Source organism: Pongo abelii, chromosome 2 (assembly GCF_028885655.2).
Source record: "Pongo abelii isolate AG06213 chromosome 2, NHGRI_mPonAbe1-v2.0_pri, whole genome shotgun sequence".
In the NCBI taxonomy this organism is placed as follows: Eukaryota; Metazoa; Chordata; class Mammalia; order Primates; family Hominidae; genus Pongo; species Pongo abelii.
Window position 1 is genome coordinate 179,984,258 of NC_085928.1, and position 23,486 is coordinate 180,007,743.

The window sequence follows — 23,486 nt, forward strand, 5'->3', positions numbered from 1 at the left end:
AGCTGCTCTGAGCTGGACCCCAGCCACTCTGAGGGGTTCCTAGGAATTGCAAAGGGCCCCTCTCCCCCGTCCTTCTCTGCCCACTACTCTCCTGCTGATGACAAGTCCACTTCTATACACTGCTTAGGCACAGCCCCCCGAGAAAGCTCTGCAGGGGTGAGGAGCTGAGGCGCCCGCATAGTCCAGCCTTAAGGGGTTTCTGTGATGCAAGTCCAAGGGTGGCTTAATTTCCTTGCCTTGAAACTTTCGGTTAAGGGTCACGGGGCAAACATTCTCGCCTCTGTGAATAGCTGGAGTTTCATGACAGTTGAAATTTCTCTTTAGATCTTTGTTTCCTTCCCCTGAGTTCTGCATTTTCTTCCCCTGTGTGTGTGCCGTGGAGGAGAATGAAAAGAGGAAATGGCACAAAAGTGAACCTTGTTGAGTGGCTTTCAGGAAATGTCAGGTGCTATTGTGGGCCTTTGTCACTCAAGTTGTTGGTCTAGGTGTGTGTGTAAACGGACATGGAATAAACAAGGGCTCCAAGTGGAACAGCTTGTTTTGGCCAAAAGAAGTGAGTTCAGGCCGGGCGTGGTGGCTCACACCTGTAATCCCAGCACTTTGGGAGGCCGAGGTGGGTGGATCGTGAGGTCAGGAAATCGAGACCATCCTGGCTAACACAGTGAAACCCCGTCTCTACTAAAAATACAAAAAAAAAAACCAATTAGCCGGGGGTGGTGGCACTCGCCTGTAGTCCCAGCTACTCGGGAGGTTGAAGCAGGAGACTCGCTTGAACCGGGAGGTGGAGGTTGCAGTGAGCCGAGATCACGCCACTGCACTCTAGCCTGGGCGACAGAGCGAGATTCTGTCTCAAAAAAATAAAAAATAAAAAAAGAAAGAAAAAAAAAAAAGAAGTGAGTTGAGGGCCGACATGTTTTGTGAATGCCGGACCGGCTGCTTGATGGGATCCTTTCTGGAGAACTCTGGGATTCACGTTTGTGGCTGTGTGCTCCCTCAGGTGATGATTAACACCCTTGTCAAGGAAGAGTGGGTTAATTGGTTATTAGCCAGAGCAAACAGGGAGAGGCCGAGCAGTCTTGAGTATGGACTCAACCAGATCCCTTGGTTTCATTTCTGGTTCTTCCACCATCTGTGTGACCTTGACTCATTTTTTGTACCTCTTTGTACAAAAGTTTCCCCTGTGTAAGTTAGAAGTAATAATAATACCTATGTCATAGGGCTGTGAGGATTCAATGGCACGTCAAGTGCTTGTAACAGTGCCTGGCATGGAGTAGGATGGATTGTGAGTTAGCTATTATTATTGTTGTTGTTAGAGCCCTGCTTCCTTTACTTTCACTTTTACTGGGGAGAATTTCCCCTACATAATGTTAGAAGAAAGACCACAGGGAAGAAATGCGTCTGAGCTCTGACCTGTGTTCGTGGAGTGAGCCATGGGCTACCCATCTGGGTTGCCGCGTGGCCTTAGGGAAATGTTCTCCATGACAAATGATAACAGGGTGTTTGGTGCAGCAGCAGCTTTGGAATTGATGAGAACTGGGCCACAACTTGTGACTCTGAGCCAGGGCTTTGGCTTTGTTGTTCGGGGATTAAAATCTCCACTGACTGTGGAAAGGAGTTGGAATCCCCTAGCATTCGCGTGGATACAAACTCCACCCCTTTATGAGAGAGCGGACTAGTGTTAGCTGGGACACAGGAGTCCCAGCCTCAGCTATGCCACCGCCTGGCAGGGGTTTAAGGCTAGGTCTTCTGGGCAGCCAGTGCCTCTTCTGTCACCTGGGGATAAGCATATCTAATAGGAATGTTGTGAGGGGCTAACAACATGTTATGAAATCCTGACACAGACACAGCGAAGTACAATGCCTGACTTGCCCCTTAGTAGTAAAATCATAGAACAGATTCATTGAGAGGCTTACTTTTTAACTTGGAAAAGTAATATAGATGCTGTTAACTAACGTTTATTTAATATTTTATAGTTCCTAAAAGGGCTATCTGGTTTGATCTTTAAACTAGCAATGCAGGTTTCTGTTTACATTTGTTTCGATTGCCTTTGGCTGCCTGTTTCAGGAGAGGAGGTACAGAAGTGAACCCAGGTTCAGGCCAGAAATGAGAACATGGAATGGCCTTCATTTTACTTTATCAGAGAGGTAACATGAGTTCTTATTCTTTATGCCCCTAAGTAATTCTGAGGAGGGAGCTCTTTAGAGATTGATAGCTAAGGTGTTCCTGGGAAGCTGAAAGCATCCATCGTGTCCAGGGAAGCTGAGTGGAGGGCCAGTGATTCCCCTCCAAGCAGCAGGGCAGAGGTATCCCCTGTCGACAGCCCTTGCCTGGTCCCCTTCAGCAGGGGGCGGTGGGAGGAAGAGAGGCAGTAGGCTTTGGATTCTCCCTCCTGCCCCAGGTGCAGACCCAAAGCTTCAGAGTCCATCCTACCTTCACCTAACCCTTCATCCTTCTCCTGCACTCCAGCCAGGTGTTCCAGTGGGAAGTCTGTACCCGCCACACCCTCACCGCATCCCCAGCGGATGGGCCCCAAGCCTGCACTCTCCTGCTCGTCCCCCGCAAGGTTTTCTCTTCTTCCCATGGCCTGTGCTGCTTTCCATTGCTGCCCTTGCCTCTTGATCCTGCCTGCCTTCAACTTTACTGTATTCTGAAAGGTTTAAAGGGAAAAGTCTTTTATGACCCACAATCCAAGGATCTGAAGGCATTGACATTTGGGTATATTTCCTTTTTATTTTTACTTTGGTTTTTTATAAATTTAAAAAATTTTAACATTTTATAAACAATTCATTTTATGTTAGAATTTTAACATAGTTGCCATACTTTGATTAAAATTTATCATTATGATGATATCAAAAAGACACCTGCATGCATATGTTTATCATAGCACAATTCACAATTGCAAAGATGTGGAATCAACCTAAGTGTCCATCAACCAATGAGTGGATAAAGAATATGTGATATATATATATACACATCACATATACACATACTCACACACCATGAAATACTACTCAGCTATAAAAGGAACAAAATAATGTCTTTTGCAGCAACTTGGATGGAACTGAAGGCCATTATTCTTTTTTTTTTTTTTGAGATGGCATCTTGCTCAGTCACCCAGGCTGGAATGTAGTGGCCCAGTGTCGGCTCACTGCAACCTCCACCTCCCAGGATCAAGCGATTCTCCCGCCTCAGCCTCCCGAGTAGCTGGGATTGCAGGCACCTGCCATCATGTCCAGGTAATTTTTGTAGAGACAGGGTTTCACCACGTTGGCCAGGCTGGTCTCGAACTCCTGACCTTGGGTGATCCACCCGCCTGGCCTCCCAAAGTGCTGGGATTACAGGCGTGAGCCACCACGCCCATGAAGGCCATTATTCTAAGTGAAGTAACTCAGGAATCGAAAACGAAATGCCGTATGTTCTCACTTATAAGTAAGTAGAAGCTAAGCTATGGGTACACAGAGGCATACAGAGTGATATAATGGACTATGGAGACTCAGAAGGGGAGGATGGGAAGGGGATGAGGGATGAAAAACAACCTGTTAGGTACAATGTACACTACCTGGGTGATGAGTACTCTAAAATCCTACACTTTACCACTGTACAGTTCATTTATGTAACCAAAACCCACTTGTACACCTAAAGCTATTAAAAAAAATTTTTTAAATAAAAAAACCATTGTATTCTCCTATGTCTTTACAAATTTTTTAAATGACTGCATGCTATTTTAGTCTTTTTTAGCCATTCTCTTAAAATATTAGAGAACTAAGTCATTGCTCATTTTTTGATGTTGTACATCATTCCAATTTGAATGCACATAAACCTTGGATCCCATTTCACATTATTTGAGATGGATTCCTGTGAAAATAATTACTGAGTCAAAGGTTTTCAACATTAGAAAGTTTTCTTTCTTATCACAAAAGCAACAGATTTGTATTGTGGAAGATACAGGACAGTGTAAAAAGTAAACACGTACCTCTATTCTCACCAACCAGTTGCTGTTCGTGTCGCCGGGTTCTCCCCCTCCAGGATACATGTCCTCTTCAGGCTTGCTCCATGCGTGGCCTGTGGGCTGGCAGCATGGCATCACCTGGGAGCTTGTTAGAAATGAAAAATCTCAGGCCCGCCCCAGACATTGAATCAGAATCTGTCTTTTAACAAGATCCATATTCAAGTTTTGGAAGTCTTAGTCCCCGAGGCCACCACCTTACCAGTCACGGTGGGCTGGCATTAATTACCTCTGATCTGTGAATATACATACATTTTTCCTATTTCCCTGATACTGGGATGTACCACTGTGTCTACCACTGGTTTGCACCCTCCTATCTCCCTTAACGTAAGACCGTGTAAGGACAAGAGCAGGCTCCTCTCAGTAACACCGGTTCAGGGATCAGCAGGATCTCATCTCATTCCGCTATGAGAAGCCCTGCTACACACAGCTTTATCTTGTATCTGTCATTTAACATTATATCATCAGCATTTTCCTGTTATTTAGTTTTTCTCTCAAGTTTATCTTTCATGGCTGAAGGTGGTAGTCCATCTTATGACTGTCTCATAATCATTTGACTCATTCCCTATTGTTAGACATTAAGTTGTTTTGATTCTTTTGGGGACGGGGGAGGGTGTACTGTGGGCTATTATAAGTATGCCGAAGTGAACTGCTTCCGCAGTAATTATTTCCTTCAACCCAGATTATTTCCTTATGATAAATTACCAGAGTGCAGACACTGGGTCAAAAGGCATGAACGTTTTAAACCCTCCTTAAAATGCCCCAGGAGTATAGGAAGTGCCCTGACATGGTGCCCTCCCAGACACTGGGTAGTGTGGTCTGTAGACAGACTCCAGAGAGTAGGGTCATGCCTCATTCACATCACGCCTCCAGGGCTGGTGTAGAGCTAACTCTGAGGGTCACTTTAAGGGGACCTGGGGGAATGGAAAGGAAGTGACGGAAGGATGGGCAAGCTGCCTGTGGTGGTGGTGCTCCTTTCCTCCTGGCCTGAGTCCTGAGTCACAGTAGATGTCACTGACCAGGCAGCAGCCTTCCTCGGGGTGTGTCCACAAAGTTTAGCCTTTCCTCCCGGCACCCGTCTTCCAGTGGCTTGGGAGCTGGAGCGGGCGGTGGAGGCCTGAAATGACTACGTGGTGAGTCTGGAACCTGCCAGACCTGATTGCTGCCAAGCTTGTTTTTGCTTCACGAGTCTGAGACTGTTGGATTCTCTAATACTTTTTTCCTCTCACCAGCAGACCAGGAACCTGATATTAAGTAAACTTTATTCTGAAAGGTACACTCAGACAATTCCTTTTTTTTTTTTGACAGAGTTTCACTCTTGTTGACTAGGCTGGAGTGCAATGGTGCGTTCTCGGCTCACTGCAACCTCCACCTCCCAGGTTTAAGTGATTCTGCTGCCTTAGCCCTCCCGAGTAGCTGGGATTACAGGTGCCTGCCACCATGCCCGCCTAATTTACTTCTTCTCCTTTCTTTTTTTTTTTTTTTTTTTGTTGTTGTTGAGATGGAGTTTCGCACTTGTTGCCCAGGCTGGAGTGCACTGGTGCGATCTCAGCTCACCGCAACCTCCACCTCCCAGGTTCAAGTGATTCTCCTGCCTTGGCCTCCCGAGTAGCTGGGATTACAGGCACCTGCCACCATGCTTAGCTAATTTTTTTTTTTTCTTTTTTGAGATGAAGTTTTGCTCTTGTTGTCCAGGCTGGAGTACAATGGCGCGATCTCTGCTCACCATAACCTCCACCTGCCAGGTTCAAGTGATTCTCCTGCCTCAGCCTCCCAAGTAGTTGGGATTATAGGCATGCACCACCACGCCCACCGAATTTTTTTGTTGGTCAGGCTGGTCTTGAACTCCTGACCTCAGGCAATCCACCTGCCTCAGCTTCCCAAAGTGCTGGGATTACAGGCATGAACCATAATGCCTGGTCACAATTACATTTTTAAAAATGGAAACATCAGTGTTGTATATGTGATTGAGTCATAATTTGAACTTTGATGCCTGGAATAAATTTTTCACCCTCCTTAAAAAGTTTTGGAGTAAATAAGTGAATGAATATATAATTAGTTTGATTCTGTTACATTATTTACATATGTTAAATGTATTTTTGTTTGTATCATGACATAATTAAAACATTTAAAAACGAGTATCAAATCATTAGTCAGCCATTTATATTAACTATTTGACATGGGCAACAGAAATGCACACTGCTGTACCTCCTGAAAATTCATGTGATTAACTGATGCTGAATTTGTCTAGTAGTATGTCTTTTGGGGGGCATTTTTAAGTATTTAAAATTTTTCGAGGTACATACAGTAAAATGCACAGATCTTAAGTGTTTAGTTTTGATAAATGTATGCACCTATGTAAACAACATTTCTGTCAAGACACAGAACATTTTCAGGCTTCAGGCAGTTCTCTCATGCCCCTCTGCAATCAGTCCAGAGGTACTTGCTGTTCTGATTTCCAGCACCATAAATGAGCTTTGTCTGTTCTTCAACTTCATATAAATGGAATGTGATATATAGTAGACAAAAATGGCTGCCTTTGTTCAACATCATGCTTTTGAGATTTATACATGCGTGACTCTGTAATTCTTTATTGGTAACTAATATTACATTCTTTGAATATACCATAATTTAGCCATTCTCCTTTGATGATCATTTGGGTTGTTTCCAGTTTTGGGCTATTGTGAATAAAGCTGCCATAGCTGAGCATGGCAGCTCACGCCTGTAATAGCAGCACTTTGGGAAGTCAAGGTGGGAGGATCACTTGAGTCCAGGATTTCGAGACCAGCCTGGGCAACATAGCAAGACTCCTTCTCTTAAAAAAAAAAAAATTAAAAAAAATAACAATTGTTGCTGGGCGCGGTGGCTCACGCCTGTAATCCCAGCACTTTGGGAGGCTGAGGCGGGCGGATCACGAGGTCAGAAGATCAAGACCATCCTGGCTAACACGGTGAAACCCCGTCTCTACTAAAAATACAAAAAATTAGCCGGGTGTGGTGGCAGGCGCCTGTAGTCCCAGCTACCCCGGATGCTGAGGCAGGAGAATGGCGTGAATCCGGGAGGCGGAGCTTGCAGTGAGCCGAGATTGCGCCACTGCACTCCAGCCTGGGCGACAGAGCAAGACTCCGTCTCAAAAAAAAATAAATAAATAAAAATTAAAAAAAATTATTATTGTTAAAAAAAATGAAATTGTTATTTCCTTATGATAAATTACCAGAGTGCAGACACTGGGTCAAAAGGCATGACCGTATCATGGCAGGCACCTATAATCCCAGCTGCTTGGAAGGCCGAGGTGTGAGAATCACTTGAACCTGGGAGGCAGAGGTTGTAGTAAGCGAAGATCGCGCCACTGTACTCCAGCCTGGGCGACACAGCGAGACCCTGTCTCAAAAAAAAAAAAAAATTGTTAAAAAAAAAGCTGCTATGAATATTCTTGTACTAGCCTTTTTTAAAAAACAGCTTTATTGAGGTATAATTTATATGCCATAAAACCCACTCATTATGTACAATTCTATGGTTTTTAGTAATTTATAGGTTTGTGCAGCCATCACCATAATCCAGTTTTAGACTTTTTGTCACCCCCAGATTTCTCTCTGCCAGTATACAATCAGTTCCCACCTCTAGCCCCAGACAGCCATTGAACTTCTTTCTATCTCTTGCCTTGTCTGGGAAATTTCAAATAAGAGGAATCTTGGGATATGTAGTTTTTAGTGTCAGGCATCTCTCACTTAGCATATTTTTGAGGTTCATCCATGTTGCAGCATGTATCAGTAGCTTGTTCCTTTGTATTGCTGAATAGCATACAATTTTATAAATGTACTGCATTTTATTTATCCACCCACCAGTTGATGAACATTTGAATTGTTCCCAGGGCTTGGCTATTATCAATAATGTTGCTATGAACGAGGTAATGTTGCTATCTACAAGTGTTAGTATGGACCTTATTTGTATTTCTCTTGAGTAGATTTGTAGGGATATAATTGCGGAGTCATGTGGTTATGTTTAACTTTTTAAGAAACTGCCAAACTATTTTCCAAAAGCGGCTGTGCAATGTTAGAGTCCCACTAACAGTGTATGAGGATTCTCTACATTCTTGCCAACATTTGAAATTGTTAGTCGTTCTTATTATAGATATTCCAAAGGGTATATAATGGTGTCTCATTGCAGTTTTAATTTGCATTTCCCTAATGACTAATGCTGTTGAGTTCCTTTTCATGTGCTTATTAGTTACTTATATGTCTTCTTTTTTATTGGATATTTGATCTATATTGATATCGATATAGATATATATCATCTTCGATGACACGTCTAGTTACATCTTTTGCCTCATTTTAAAACTGGATTATTTCTCACCATCCTCTTATTGAGGTTCAAGAATTTTAAGATACATATCTCGATGCAAATTCTTTATCAAATATATGGTTTGGGGTTGGGTGCAGTGGCTCACACCTGTAATCCCAGCACTTTGGGAGGCCTAGGCCAGCAGATCACCTGAGATCAGGAGTTCAAGATCAGCCTGACCAACATGGCGAAACCCCGTCTCTACTAAAAATACAAAAATTAGCTGGGCGTGGTGGCATGTGCCTGTAATCCCAGCTACTCAGGAGGCTGAGGCACAAGAATTGCTTGAACCTGGGAGGCGGAGGTTGCGGTGAGCCAGGATCGCACCACTACACTCCAGCTTGGGAGACAGAGCAAAACTCTGTCTCAAAAAATAAAAAAATAAAAAACAAATATATAGTTTGAAAATATTTTCCCCAAACCCATGACTTTTTCCCTAATGGTGCCTTTTAAAGAAAAAAAAGTTTTAAATTTTGATGAAGCCTAAGTTGTTGATTTCTTTTATGGTTTGTGTTTTTAATCTCATATCTAATAAATACTTGCTGAACCTTATACAAGTCTTGTGGACATGTTTTGTTATGTTTTTGAGATGGAGTCTCACTCTGTCACCCAGGCTGGAGTGCAGTGGCACATTCTCAGCTCGCTGCAACCTCCACCTCCCAGGCTCCAGTGATTCCCCTGCCTCAGCCTCCTAAGTAGCTGGGATTACGGTTGCACACCACCATGCCTGGCTAATTTTTGTATTTTTAGGAGAGATGTGGTTTCACCATGTCGACCAGGCTGATCTCAAACTCCTGATCTCAAGTGATCCGCCCGCCTTGGCCTCCCAAAGTGTTGGGATTACAGGCGTGAGCCTCTGCGCTTGGCTGACATGTTTTAATTACTCCTAGGTGAATATCTAGTAGTAGAAGTACTGGATCATAGGATAAGCATATGTTGAAATGCCACACTATTTTCCAAGGGGATATACCATTTTACACCTCAAACAGCAGTGTATGAGAGTTCTTGTTACTCTACATCTTTTCCAATATTTGGTACTGTTGGTCTTTCTGATTTTAGTCATTCTGATGGATGTGAAATTGTATGTCATTGTCATTTTAATTGGCTTTATCCTGATAACTAATGATGTTGAGTATCTTTTTGTTTGCTATTGACCATTTGTACATATTCTTTTTGGAGTGTCTTTTCAAGTATTTTGCCCATTTTTGTGTGAGTAGTTTGACTTTTTGCTATTCATTTGTAGGCACTCTTTATATATGTGGTCTGGTAGTCTGGGCACAAGTCTTTTGTTAGAGAGATGTGTTGTAAGCATTTTTTCCTAGTCTGTTATTGCCTTTTCATTTTCTTATGATGAACAGAAGAATCTAATTTTAATGAGTTCACTTTATCAATTTTTTTCTTTTGTATTTGGTGCTTTTTGTGTTTTGTTGAGAATTCTTTACTCCAAGGTTGCAAACATATTCTTCTTTGTTTTCCTTGTAGAGTCTTACCTTTTATAGCTACGCTTGTGATCTCTCCTGAGTTAATTTCTGTTAATGGTGTGAAGTGGAGTTAAGTTCCTTTTTTTTTTCATACAGTTATCCAGTTAGTCCAGCACAATGTGTTGAAAAGACTTTCCTTTCCTCCATTGAATTGCATTGGTACTTTCTTATAAATGAAGTGGACTGGTTTGAACTCTCTTCTGTCAACCTGTTTGTTCTTAAGCTCATTGTCTTTAGTTCTGTAATTTATAAGTCTTGAAATCAGGTAGTGTAAGTCGTCCAACTTTGTTATTGGCTATTCTGACCCTTTGTATTTTCATATACATTTTAGCATCAGCTTGTGAATATCTTTAAAAAAGAAAAGGGCCCAGCTGGATTTTGATCAGAACTACATTGAATCAGCTAATCTGGGGAGGATTGACATGTTAATAATATTAATCTTCTTATCCATGAACATGGCATATCTCTATTAAGGTCTTTAGTTTTTTTTGGCAGTGTTTTGTAGCTTTTAGCATTGACATTTTGTGAATATACAAATTTATTCTTATTTTATGTTTTTGAATCTATTGGAAATGATATATTTTCCTTCAGTTTTGAATTTTGTTGCTATATATAGCAATGTGGTTTTAAAAATTGACCTGTGATTTTACTAAATTCATTTATTAATTCCAGTAGATTTTTTGTAAGTACCTTAGAATTATCAATATACATAAATGTCATCTACAAATAGTTTCATCTTATCCTTTCTAGTCTGTATGCCTTTCTTTTATTTTCTTGCCTTACTGAATGGGCTAGGATATCCTAAAATGTTGAGTAGAAGTGGTAAGGACAGATATCCTTACCTTGTTTCCAATTTTAGGGGTAAAGTGGTCAGTCTTTCACACTTAAGTATAATGATAGCTATAGATTTTTCATAGATGTTCCTTATCAGGTTGAGGAAACCATCAGTTTCCTACTTTGCTGAGAGGTTTTTATCATGAATGTTGTTGAATTTTGTCCAAAGATTTTTCTGCATCTCTCAAGATGGCCATATGCTTGTTTTCTGTATTCGGTAATGTGAATATATTTATTTTTCATCTGTTGGCACTTTCTCTTCACCTCAAATTAGGGAAAAGACCACAGTTACCCATTTTGTTTTTTTTGTTTGTTTGTTTGTTTGTTTTAAATTACTCAGCTTTAACACTTGAATATCTTGGCGTTGTGCATGGAATATAAGTTCAGGAACATGATTTAGACAATTTGAATCAGACAATTTCCATAAAATATTTTATAAACTAAAAAGCAACGTGTGTGTGTGTGTGTGTGTGTGTAGAGTTATTTGGCTTGAGTGCCCTGCCTGCCCAACAAACTTATCTTAAACTCTCATCATTAGTCTCATGCTTAAAAAAAAAAAAGTCTCATTTAAGTAGAGACTTCAGGCAGTTGAGGGAGCTTAAGTGTACAGGTCAGTGGCATTAAGTACATTCACATTGTTGAGCAACTGATATTACTATCTATGCATCTTCAGAACTTTTTCATCCTGTGCTGAAAACCTGCACCCATTAAACGGTAACTCCTCATTCTCCCCTTCTCCTTCCTAGCTCCTGGCTACTGTTTACTTTTTGTCTATGAATTTGATTATTCTAGGTACCTCATATATATGGGATCATATGATATTTGTCATTTTCTGTCTGTTTATTCACTTAGTATAATGTCTTACGGGTTCATCCACCTTCAGCATGTATCAGAATTTCTTTTCTTTTTTTCGAGACGAAGTCTTGCTCTGTCACCCAGGGTGAAATGCAGTGGCCCGATCTCGGCTCACTGCAACCTCTGCCTCCCAAATTCAAGTGATTCTCCTGCCTCAGCCTCCCTAGTAGCTGGGATTACTGGCGTCTGCCACCATGCGCAGCTACTTTTTGTATTTTAGTAGAGACAGGGTTTCGCTATGTTGGCCAGGCTGGTCTCGAACTCCTGACCTCAGGTGATCCGCCCACCTTGGCCTCCCAAAGTATTGGGATTATAGGCGTGAGCCACTGTGCCCGGCCAGGATTTCATTTCAAGACTGAATAATATTCTACTGTATGGATATAAAGTCATTCTTAGGAGATGTGTATGTTATATTTCTGAATCCTGAGAGAATGGAAACAAAACAGGTAGAATGGTAGTGGGGCAAGCTGGCGTAGGTCTGGGATGCTGTTACCAAAGACTTGTAGGAGAACTGGACCCCGGCTGATTGGGCGGGCTACCCCTGACAATGTGTTGGTGAAAAAAGGATCTCCCTTAGGTGGTTGTTCTGGTTCAGTTTCTCAGCAATGATGAATAACCGTGGTTTCAGAAACCATGAACAACTAAGCATGAAGAATGTCATAACCTCTCTGGTGGTTGAGTCATACAAGGAGCCACATTCAGAAGCCAGGGATGGAGAGTCGGGTCTCAGGAACTATTGAGCACAGATTTCTGATTGCTACTTTCCGGATTATTGTATGCTTAAGCCCTTTATTTTGCTTAAGAAAGCAAGACTAAAGGACATGATAATCATTGAGAACCAGGAGGCAATCTCTAGTTCAGGTGTTCTTTTAAAAACTCTTTTTTTTTTTGAGACGGAGTCTCGCTCTGTCCCCCAGGCTGGAGTGCAGTGGTGCGATCTCGGCTCACTGTAAGATCTGCCTCCCGGGTTCACGCCATTCTCCTGCCTCAGCCTCCTGAGTAGCTGGGACTGCAGGTGTCCGCCACAACGCCTGGCTAATTTTTTGTATTTTTAGTAGAGGCGGGGTTTCACCGTGTTAGCCAGGATGCTCTTGATCTCCTAACCTCGTGATCTGCCCGTCTTGGCCTCCCAAAGTGCTGGGATTGCAGGCGTGAGCCACTGCGCCCGGCCTTAAAAACTCTTTTTTAAGCATGTTCTGTAAGCATGTTTGCTAAGCGGTCAGCCCATAAGTATCTGAACAACTGTTCTTATAATCCTTTTTTGCTCTTATTAATCCCATTCCCATATTTGATGATTTTTTAAAATACATATTTTCTATTTATTGATATTGTTCTTAAAACTCAGTACCTGAATGACTAGTACAAGGTATGCAACTCCTTTCTCTTTAATTCTGAACCTTATACTTGTATTACTTATCTGTTCCCACCAAAATGATGATGAGGTGAATATATGTGTAGAATTTGCAGTCAATAAAATACAGTCACATTGTAAGGGAAGTTTATGTGAAAATATACATCCCCAGAATACTAATTTACAAGCAAACATAAGGCATTGAGTAAAAATTCATGGTAGCTTTATAGAAAAATGGATCGTGTCAGTGTAACCTGATTTGTTTTCAAGAACATTTTAAGGATCTGGAGGAAGCAGGGGACATAATCTTAACTTTCTCATGCTATTGATTTCATTATGAATGACATAATCAATAGCAACCCGGGGAAACAGGTTAGCTCACATGATACCACAGTTAAATGGTGGGAAGGTAACACAGAGACATTATCGAGGATATGGTTCCAGTGTGGGATGAGTCATCATTTAACCTTTTAGAGGTCAGTCTGGGAACCGTTCTGTTTAATCAGTTTTAATCCATAACTGGTGGCATATTAGTGTATATGTTTGTATGCGAGAAATACTAGAAACAGAAGTCAAAATAACCTGTATTAATGGGGTACAGTATTTATAAAATACTGGCCAAAATCACATGAAGGCTAATTAATTTTGTAAGTAAGAGGTTCAAATTGGAGAATGATTGGCACTGTGCCTATTTTTGGCAGAAAAAGCCTATGGGCCTTGGTGAATCACAAGGTAGTTGAACCATCACAGTAACTATAATGTGGGCATATGCAGAATACCACATTTCATACATCACTGCTCTAGTTAATACTTGTATGAGACTGAAAGCAGGCAAATGATACAGTGAAGTCATTTCATAACTGGCAATACCAAGACTTCTCAGAACTATGTTTAGCTTGAGTGTATACTGTGTAAAGAGGGCCTTACAAAATGTATACAGGAGCCACAGGAGAGCAAAACAATTATTTAAGTTGAGACATCTGGTCAAGATGGCACAGGAGTTCAGGCTCCAAACGCCTACCAAAGGTAGTTATAATATAAAAAGGGTAACCGAAAAAGTATAGTTGGGCTATAGTCATTCTAGTTACCTAGAATGTAAGTTGAAATACAAAGGGGTAAGCAGGCTGAAGCTCAGGCCTCTCCAGCAGGGGCAACCAGAAACTCAGGTTTTTTAGAATAAGGGGATATAGCTTTGTGCAGTGCCATTTCATAGCCAGTGACGTTTATCTGAGACACTTGCTAATTGAAAACTTTTCTCAATACCCTGCCATGATGAAATATGGTTGGCACTGGCAATTTTTGAGACTCTATGGAGACTGAACTTAAAAATTAAAAACAAATTAAAAAAAGAAAAGATGGGGATGTAAAAGTATCCACATGAGCTGATACCAAGGAGTTGGAGCCAGGCTCCAGGGAATGTAAATTGGGAGAATAACTAAGTTTCTTCCATACCTCTAAGAAACATTGGTAACACTGAAATCAGAGACTGCAGTGCCCTCCCTCCCAAACCTAAGAAGGAAGGCTGGAAAAGATGGCTTACCTGGAAGGAATGGGCTTCTGGAAGTTTCAGAGACAAAGACACAGCTTCAGAACCAGAAGCTGAGCCATGCTGCTTTCTTGGCCCAGGGCCTGGATCCGCAGTATCACTGATACCACAACTGAGCAGGAACACCAAGTGGCATTTTGAGACCTGGTTTGGAAGAAGTCCTGAGAGGCCAGGTGGAGGGACTGAAAGCTGCCTGGGAAGGGAGAGAGGAGGGAAAGATACAGCAATCGAAAACTCCTACTCAAAGTAAGCTTGCAAAGCAAAACTTTAAAATACGTGAAGACATAGACGTAGAGTTCAAAATTTGTTCAAGCAAGACACGAATTTACTAAAAGTGAAATTAGCAGTTGGAATTCCTGGAAATGACAATCAAATAAGTATGTTTAGAATTCTTACGATGAATGAAGTCTTGCAGTAGATAAAAATTATGAAGTAGAAGCAAGGGGGAGGGATAGGAAAAAGAACCAGTTAGAACAGTTTTGTATTAAGTCAAATGGGCTAAAATGCTTTAAAAAGACCAAAAATGCAATGGATCAAATCCAGTATGAGCTTACTTCTCTCGTGTAGCAGGCCTGGGTGGGTATTTCAGGCCACTGGGTGGCTGTACCCTCAGGGACCCAGCTGACGGTACCCACATGGGTTTCAGAATTGCCCTGCTTTCCCACAGGAAGTGGGTGGGTGGGGAATAAGCTAGGTCAGAAATGGTCTCCCTCATGTCTGCTCACGCCCCACCGGCCATACCTAACTGCTGGGGAGCCTGGGAAATAGAGGTCAGCCACGTGCCTGGGAAAAAGAAGGGAAGATAAAATGGAGAATAAGTTTCTGCCATACCTCTAAGAAACAGTGGTTACATTGACAACAGATTTCTCATCAGCAGTAGAATTGAAAACACAAGAGAGTATTATCTTCAACTTAGAATTCAATACTAGTTAAACCGTCATTCAAAAATGATGATCAGCAGTCCCTATGAAGGAAAAATTGGCAATATCTAACGAAATTATGTAAGCATTCACCATTTGACCTAATGGCCTCACTTCTAGTAATTATTCCAGAGGAAACACCTCCACGAAATAACAAAGAATATGTACAGAAGGTTGTTCATCACTACATTATTTGCAGATAGAACAAATTTGGAAACAACCTATATGTCCACTCATAGAACTCTGGCTGAATAAGCTATAGTGTATCTACATAATGCAGCCATAAAAACAATTTTTGAAAAATTAAAAAGATAGCTATTAACAAAGATGAAATGCTTTCTAAGATGTTTTAAGGGGCAATAAAGAGTCATAAAAAGTATATCTAATGTGCTACCTTGTATTTAAGATGGAAAGGGAAACAACCACACGTGTACACACACACACACACACGTGCGCACGCACACACACACACTTATTTTTGCAGAAAGATGCACAGGAACTATAAACCAGAAATAAATGATAGGGGGTGGGTGGATATTAGTGGAGGAAATAAGTATGGAAATGAGACTTTTCTGAGACTTTTTATATAGTTTTGATTTTGAGCCATGTAAATATTTTACATATCCAATTATATAAAATTAAAATGAAATAAAAATAATGAAAACAAAGGAAATCCTGTCATTGAATGTACAAAGAGAAACTAATAATCAAAACACTATATCAAATTGATTACATAAATACAAAGAAGAGAATTCAGATAACTTTATAACAGTACTCAGACTGTATAAGCTTAGTGGAATATAGTCAAGGGACAAAAAGAATGGAAAAATGTTAGGCTTTATTTACATGGTTAATTGTTTGGGCAACACTATCAGTATAGTAACTCTGAAACTACTTAATATGTATTGTAGTTTGAACAAATGAACCAATATACTAATGTCATTGGGAACCAGGTTCTTTTTTGTTGCTAATTTCTTCATTGAAATTCTGTATTCAATCACAGGAGTTGGAGTCTACTTCCTGCTGGGACCCTTCCTGGTCCTTTAAGTTAATCTCTAATTTGCTATTAGTGTTGCTTCCTGCCCTTTTTTTTTCTTCAACTTTTAAGTTCAGGGGTACATGTGCAGGATGTGGAGGTTTGTTACACAGGGAAACAGGTGCCATGGTGGTTTGCTGTACAGATCATCCCATCTCCTAGGTATTAAGCCCAGCATCCATTAGCTGTTTTTCCTGATGCTTTTCCTCCCCCCACTACCCCCTCTAGCAGGCCCAAGTGTGTGGTGTTTCCCACTATGCGTCCATGTGGGAACCAGATTCTTGCTGTGGGAGATGATCTTTCAAGTATGTATTTCACTATTTCACAAATACTGAAATAAGGTGAGGAAGAATCCTGTGATGGTAGCTTTGCATTGGAGGTATCAGTGTGCCACCCAGATTCTAGTTTCAAAATACCATATTTTCCTAAAAAAAAAAAAAACAGGGCTCCTTGAAAAAAAAAAGACCCCCAGAAGTACAACGTGCCAAAGCAGGCATGTGCTCAGCAACTGGAATGGCAAAAGATACATATCGGAGCCAGCCTGAAGGAACCCTGACAAGACGATTTGGAAAATTTTAAGCATTCAAAAGAAGAATGATGACAGTGAATTATAACACATTTAATAAAAATAAATCAATGAATCTATAATATATTTCTAGAACAACTGCCAGCTCATGAAAGCAGAATGAATCTTAGAATTAGAAAATTACTATTTTACAACTCCCAATGTGGTGATTAATTCAGGCAAGGATAATAAACGGATGCTAAAACTATCAGGTGAAACTTTGTTATGCAATGGATTAGTCTAACAGTCTCAAAGTATTAATTACAAAGGGAAAAGATCCTCTACAACAGGAAAATGGATGAGGCGAGGTGGCTCATGCCTATAATCCCACCACTTTGGGAGGCGTAGGAGGGATAATTGCTTGAGGCTAGGAGTTCAAGACCAGCCTGGGCAACAGCAAGACCGCATCTCTACAAAACAATATTAAAAAAAAAAAAAATTTAACTGGGCATGGTGGTGCACACCTCTATAGTCCTAGCTACTCAGGAGGCTGAGGTGGGAAGATCACTTGAGCCCAGGAGTTCTAGGTTACAGTGAGCTATGACTGTACTACTGCACTCCAGCTTCAGCAACACAGTGAGACCCTGTCTCAAAATAATACTAATAATAAAAAGAAAAAGAAATATGGCAAACACCTCCTTAATCAAGTGACCTAACTTCACATGACCAGTAATGAGACATGACATAATGGGATATATCATCTAGATAGTTTTCTTGCCAGAAATGTTTAATATTGAGAAAACAATTAGACAAATCGAGATTATGTGATATTTTATAAGATAACTGACCTGGGCTCTTCAAAAATGTCAGTATTGCCAGGCACGGTGGCTCACACCTGTAATCCCAGCACTTTGGGAGGTCCAGGAGGGTGGATTGCTTGAAGTCAGGAGTTCAAGACCAGCCTGACCAACATGGTGAAACCCCATGTCTACTAATAATACAAAAATTAGCCAGGCGTGGTGGCAGGCACCTGTAATCCCAGCTACTCAGGAGGCTGAGGCAGGAGAATCGCTTGAACCTGGGAGGCGGAGGTTGCAGTGAGCCAATATGGCGCCACTGCACTCCAGCCTGGGTGACAGAGTGAGACTCTATCTCAAAAAAAAAAGAAAGATAAAAAACAACAACAACGAATTATCCAAAATTAAAAGAGACTAACAAGACATGACAAATATGTGATCCTTGATTGGATTTTGTATAAAAAAAAAAAACTAACAACATTGGGACAGTTTTAATATGGACTATGTATTAGATACTATACCATTTAATTTAATTTCATTAAATTAATATTATTTATGGGACAGTTTTAATTAATGGGACAGTTTTAATATGGACTATGTATTAAATACTATATAATTTAATTTCATAGATAAAATGATGGTATCATAGTTATGAAAATGGCTATCCAATTATAAGACAAATCATCATAGGAAAAATGGGAAAATATCGAGATAAAATGAAGTCTTATAAGACCACACTAAGATAACCATCATTAACACTTTGGTATATTTCCATCTCATCTACATATATTTAAACAAAATTGAATTGTACTCTACATGGTTTTTTATGTTCCTTCTGCTTGTTCCATATTGTAATTATTGGGACGTCTCCATTAAATAGTCCTCAAAGATATTCTTTTAAATGGTTATATACTATCTCGGTACATTTTCTTATTTTTAAATTTCAAGGCCATGCACAGTGGCCCCTGCCTGGAATCCCAGCACTTTGGGAGGCGGAGGTGGGAGCATTGTTTGAGGCCGGGAGTTTGAGACCAGCCTGGGCAACATAGGGAGACCCCGTCTCTATTATTTTAAAATAAATAAAGAAAAATTAAATTCCAAATTTTTTTTATTTTATGAGGTTTATTTTACGATATTTTATTCAATCAACATGTCATCCATTGTAAGACATCATTATTTTATGTGTCACTAAAAAGAAAATTATCCTGAGGTGGGTGTGTCGGGCCCTACCGAGCCTAGCGGCAGGAGGGGGACATCAGCTCCCACCACAGCCCCCCAAACAGCTCTGCGCTCTCAGCGCCCCCTCCCCCGCCTCCCCGGGGTCCCCCTCTCCAGGCAGGAAGATGTCCAAGTCCCCTGCGGCTGAAGCAGCGGGGGTGACAGCGACGGCCTCGGGCCCACAGATAGTGGATCAGAGGGGTCCAGGGAGGCGCTGCACCGACGCTGGGGAGAATGTATGTCCTGGCAATCAAAGATCTTTTCCTCCGCGAGCCTAACAAATGCTCTGGAATGCGTTCCAGCCTTCAGGAGTAGAAAGAACTCCGTTACACGTAGCGAAGTCAAATGCTAGGGGAAACCATTAGCTGGAATCCACAGGAAACGAACGCAACACGGAACACGAAGCCCAAGCACAGAAGATCAAAGACGCCAGGAGAGGGCCCCTCGCACCTTTTCCAAACCAAAAATGTGAAGCAGCAGAACTTCCAAAACCTCCGGCCTCGTCTTGTGATTCCACCAATGCAGCCACCGCCAAGCAAGCCTTGAAATAGCCCATCAAGGGCAAACAGGCCCCCGAAAAAAACTCAAGGAAAAGTCGCAAACTCACGGATTTCTACCCTGTCCCAAGGAGCTCCAGGAAGGGCAAAGCGGAGCTGCAGTTTGAAGAAAGGGAAAGAATAGATGAATTGATTGAAAGCGGGAAGGAAAGAAGGAGTGAAGACTGACCTCATCGATGACAAAGGCCGGGTGTAAACACCAGAGGGAGCTCTCCCAGGGCGCCTTTGTGGTAGAAAAGCACGGGAGCCTCACAGAGATCACCGATGCCACGGGACCCCTCCATGGTGGATCTCCATGGATCTCCGCAGTGAGAGATCGCGCCACTGCACACCATCCTGGGAGGCAGAGGGAGACTCCAGCTCAAATAAGTAGATGACTGAATGAATGAATGAGCGAATGAATGAATGTTAGGTTTCCAAGGTGGACTTAAACAGATGGCTTTATATTACCAAAACTTTTACATTCTAGTTGTTTTTGTGCTTTTTTTTTTTTTTTTTAAATACAGGTTGAACGTTTTGTGCTTCCCACGCATGCAGTCAAACACTCAGCACACAGGCCGGGCGCGGTGGCTCACACCTGTAATCCCAGCACTTTGGGAGGCCGAGGCGGGCGGATCACTTGAGGTCAGGAGATTGAGACCAGCCTGGCAAACATGGTGAAACCCGTCTCTACTAAAAATACAAAAATTAGCTGGGCGTGGTGGCGCATGCCTGTAATCCCAGCTACTGGGGAGGCTGAGGCAGGAGAATCGCTTGAACCCGGGAGGTGGAGGTTGCAGTCAGCTGAGATCCCGCCATTGCACTCCAGCCTGGGTGACAGAGGGAGACCATGTCTCAAAAACAAACAAACAAAAAAAAGCAAAAAGAAAAACCTCAGCACAGGATTAGAGCCAAACGTGAACTAGGAAGCCGCGTGAGTCTCTTCTCTCCAGTGGAAGAGCTGGGACGTGTCCCCCACACCGCGACGAGGTATGAGGAAGACGCTGTCTCCCAAAGGCCTGGACGGGATGGCTCCAAGCTCTTGTTCTCCTAACATCTGGACAGGCGCTCTTTGAAGTGTATGAATATATTTTTAAAAGGTTTGGCAGTAAGCTTGTCTTCCCCGTGCTTTCTTGAAAGCTTACTGAGCTCGTGGCCCTGAGCGCTGGCCGGCATAGATTTCCTCTTCCACCCGCTGCCGCTTTTCTGGGCACCTGGAAGCATCAGGGTGTGAAGTCAAACCAGACGTGGGTGAGGAGAGTGTAGCTTGCCTTCCCTGCCGGGCAGAATTTCCTGAAACTGGGCTAATTCTTTGTAGAAATGTGAACGCTGAATTTATTTAAAAATAATAATTAAAAAAACACAGGAAACAACTTACATGTACATAGGTCTTGAAGTGAGTGAAGCGGTTGTGTTTTTTTGCGGGGGAGGGGTGGGCATTGCTTTTGTTTTTGTAGAAGAGATTGAGATGATACTCTCTTCTAATCAAAATTAGAGATTTGTAGTGGGACCAGAAATTACCTACTTAACACCCCTGCCAGTTTTCCCCGCGTCCTGCTGGGTTGAAAGTTCCAGAGCTGCTGTCAAGGCCTCGTGTTTGTCAGACACCCACGGCTCCTGCGAGGTTGCAGCCATGAGCTGGGGGTGGGTGAGCCCACAAGCCCAGATCCCCCAAACCGAACTGCGGCTGCCAGCCTCAGAGAAAGGCGCCCAGGTGTGCGGGCAGGGCAGGGCCGAGACCCCCGGGAATCCAAGATAGGCCAAGAATAGGTGGCGGCCTCGACCCTCCCTACACGGGACCCATTCTTTTTTTTTTTTTTGAGGCAGTCTCACTCTGTCGACCAGGCTGGAGTACAGTGGCACAGTCTCGGCTCACTGCAATCTCCACCTCCCGGGTTAAAGCGATTCTTCTGCCTCAGCCTCCTGAGTAGCTGGGACTACAGGCGCGCGCCATCATGCCTGGCTAATTTTTTGTATTTTTAGTAGAGACGGAGTTTCACCATGTTGGCCAGGCTGGTCTCGAACTCCTGATCTCGTCATCCGCCCGCCTCGGCCTCCCGAAGTGCTGGGGTTACAGGCGTGAGCCACCACGCCCAGCTATGCAGGACCCATTCTTACTGAGTAAGACTCGGGAGTCATGACATGGTGTCTCCTGCCCACCCTGGTCCCAGGTAAATCTGAATGGAAGCAGGTATGAGAGCCTGTCCTCGCCTTTGATTCCCCCACCCCACCCTGGGCCTCACAACGGTGATACCTAAGAAAGTCTCTTCCCCCAGTCAGCCTGGGGAGTGGTCAGCCGAAGAGGATCTGATGGGAGTGTAAATGTGAGATAGTATCTTGGTTGTACCTGTTTGTGGTTTAGCTTTGTATTTAAACAAATAAGGAAATAAACTTGAAAATTATTTGTCATCATAAAGTTGAAACAAAAATTATTTTAAAAAATAAAATTTTATTTTAAAATAAAATAGCTAATGAATGTTATATACTACAATTACATTTCCTTTCTAAACAACTTTTTTGTTTTCCTTTGAGTTTGTCTGCTTTGTTTTCTATATACTTATTGCTAATTCAACCACAGACTCTTCTCTATTGTGTAAATCTTTTGGTATATTCAAAGATATTTGGAATTTCTACCTTCCTGGAGAAATTTCTCCCATAGCCATGTGCCCTACTCTGATTTAGATTGTGCACTCTGGATCTGATGCCTAGATAATCTTCACCAACCTCGGAATCCTCGCATTGTACTCTACATGGTTTTTCTTCTGTTCTGATGCATCCCATTTCCTGGACCGCATGTATTGCTCTCCTAGTTTATTATTCCTCATTCTGATGACGTATGCCTTTCTTTCATTGGCTTCCTAAGAACTTCATGTGAGTAAAATATTTTTGAGTATGTGGCTTCATTTTATACCTACACTTAATTGACCATTTAGTTTGGTGTAGAATTCTATGTTGGAAAGTTTCTTTCATGAAATGTTAAAAAGCTTTTTAAAGTAAATACTTAAATTGTTTGTGTAATTGAGAATTGTACCAATTTGTAGATAACTTGTTTTTTTCCTTACTCAGTGTGTTTAATTTTTTGAATACTTAATACATTCACATGTTTAAGAGAATGTTCATAGTAGGAAAAAAAAAATGTACTGAAGTCTTCATCTCATTCATGACCCCATCTGCCAAGTTCCTACCCCTGTAACCACTGTCTTTAACTTTGTTTTAAAGAGATGGGGTCTCACTATGTTGCCCAGACTATACTCAAACTACTGGGTTCAAGCGATCCTCCTGCCTCAGCCTCCTGAGTAGCTGGGATATAGGCATGCACACATGCCCAATGCTAACTTTTTAAGTGTCCTTCCAGGGTTTCTTCATGTATATATAGAAGATTACTTGATGCTATTCTTTTTCTTTTTTTCTTTTTTTTTTTTTTTTTTTGGGCGATGGAGTCTTGCTCTGTTACCCAGGCTGGAGTCCAGTGGCGCGATCTCGGCTCACTGCAAGCTCCGCCTCCCGGGTTCACGCCATTCTCCTGCCTCAGCCTTCCGAGTAGCTGGGACTACAGGCGCCTGCCACCACGCCCGGCTAATTTTTGGTATTTTTAGTAGAGGCGGGGTTTCACCATGTTAGCCAGGATGGTCTCAATCTCCTGACCTCGAGATTCGCCCGCCTGGGCCTCCCAAAGTGCTGGGATTACAGATGTGAGCCACCGCGCCCGGCCATTTCTCCCCTTTTAAAATGCAAATCGTGTGTATTTCTTGCTCTATTCTGTGTGTTGCTTTTCCCCTTAACAATGTATCTTGGAGACATGTCCATATCACTACATGGAGAGTTCCTCATTTTTAAGAGAGAGCTGCATAGTGTTGCACTGGATAGATGTGCCATAATCTACTTAATGGTTCCCTATTGGCGGACATTTAAGTTTAAAGTAAGTTGTCTAAGTTATAATGTAGTTTCCAGTCTTTTGTTATTTTAAGCAATGCCTCAATGAATACTCTTATAAATACTTACTTTTGCACACATGCAAGTAAATTTATAGGATAAATCCTTAGGAGAGGAGTTTTTGGCT

The 23,486-nt window shown here is 42.0% G+C and overlaps 1 protein-coding gene and 2 pseudogenes across 6 annotated transcripts in view; all 3 read left to right on the forward strand.

Annotated features, from left to right (window-relative positions):
- Window positions 1–23,486, forward strand: part of GPR160 (G protein-coupled receptor 160) — a 55,530-nt gene that overhangs the window by 6,696 nt on the left and 25,348 nt on the right. The window lies entirely within an intron of this gene.
- Window positions 14,057–14,184, forward strand: LOC112132982 (U4 spliceosomal RNA; annotated as a pseudogene).
- LOC103890305 (N-lysine methyltransferase KMT5A-like) lies at window positions 18,317–20,033 on the forward strand (annotated as a pseudogene).